The sequence below is a fragment of the Simochromis diagramma genome, unplaced genomic scaffold (assembly GCF_900408965.1).
Source record: "Simochromis diagramma unplaced genomic scaffold, fSimDia1.1 OVJJ01000343.1, whole genome shotgun sequence".
Taxonomy (NCBI): domain Eukaryota; kingdom Metazoa; phylum Chordata; class Actinopteri; order Cichliformes; family Cichlidae; genus Simochromis; species Simochromis diagramma.
The window spans coordinates 2,000,374-2,002,107 of NW_024386831.1; positions in this window are offsets into that span (position 1 = coordinate 2,000,374).

Below are 1,734 nucleotides of genomic sequence, written 5' to 3' on the forward strand. Positions count from 1 at the left end.
GAATATTTGCTGAGCATAGGCCCCGCCCCCAGCGGCCGCTGATTGGTCCTCGTTTGGCTGGGGAAGTCAATTGGAGCCGGGCTGTCACTCAAAGAGGGCAACTGGTTCAGTTCAGAGGGGCGACTGTGCGCAGAAATGGGAGCCGAAAACCCACCGACTCACAGTCCAGCCGGAGTCCGTGCAAATTCACCCACATTTTAGCATCAGGAATAAACCGAAAAACGAGGGAGTGCGAGCGTAAAGCTCCTCATCTCACCTTTTTAAAGGTTTACGCAGCGCACCGGAGTCCATGTAAATAAAGTGCGTTTTTACTCCGCAGCGCGTTCATTGCAAAAGAAACATCATGAAAACATTTGCTCCCATCAGGCTCGTACACGGGACTGTGTGTGTGTTTGCTGCAGGAGCTCACACACATACACACTCACACACACTCGAACTCAGCAGGTCGAGTTTTTCCGCAAGCCAAGAGCGCCCACTAGCGGAAAATCTGCATCAGAGACAGCCGAAGAAAAAGATTTAGGTTTATCTTACTTCTAAATTAAAGTTTAAAAAGAAAAAAAAGGATAAAATATATAGTTTTAATTAAGAAGGAGTGACTCGGGACAGAGTTTAATGGATTTAAAGGACGAATTTAAACACTCTTAAAGGTTAAAAGGGAGTTTTTCTATGTGCAGTTTTTTGCTCTTTAATAAACGTTTTCCACTTTTCTAGAAACTCAGACTGATTAACATGAGTCATGACCTGCATGTTCACTCTTAGCTGTCATTAAACACGTTCACACCTTTAAAACGTTTTTAAAGGCTCGGAATGACGTTTCAGGACTCGGTCCCTCCAATGGAGACATTTTCAGACTGTTAACATGCCCACACTTTGTCTAATTCACTTTTTATATTTTATCTCATACCTGTATATTGACATGAAACACATTCGCACTTTTATGGGGAAAAAAAGGGTTTTACAGGATTAAAGTTTTTCCCCTTTAATAAATAAAAATTCCAGCCTTCTGACATTCTCACAGTTGGTTTAAATAATAAAAACGAGACTTTTTACCCGTTTATTCCCCTTTTATTGAGATTACAAACATTTGACCATTTTGAAACGTCTTTAGAGGCCCCAAACCAGTTTATTTCTCCGTTTCAGGACTTCCCCCTTTAATAAAAATATTTAATATGCTCAGACTTTGCTTATTACTTCTAAAAACCTTATTTCCCGCCTGTGTGTTGCCCAGTAAATTAAATTTACACACATTCACACCTTTAAATAAACATTTTCAGGGGATAGAAATTAGTTCTGCTGTGTCCTAGGACTCCTTTCCTGTAATAAATAATATTTTCCAGCCGTCAAACATGCTCAGCCTTCGTTCAATTAACTCTACAAACATTATTATTACTGTTTTATCTGTTTATTGAAATGAAACAGTCACACCTGCTGACTTTTGGTAAACAGCTTCTAATTTAATGAGCACTCCTCTCTGTGAAGTTTTCACACTCTCTCACACTTCACGCTATCTGCGGTTTTAAAGTGGATTGCGGGTGTTTGTTTTGCGGATCTTCACCCGGGAGATAATTGAGGAGTCCCCCCGTCCTCCCCTCTCCTCTGCCGGCCCGGAATCAACACACAGAGATGCACTCGAAGCTGGATGTTTATTGTCAGAGCTTCACTTTAATTGAATTTAGATGCCGGATGGGCACAGCTCTAAATATGCTTTACTGTATTATTGCTGCTGCACCTCTA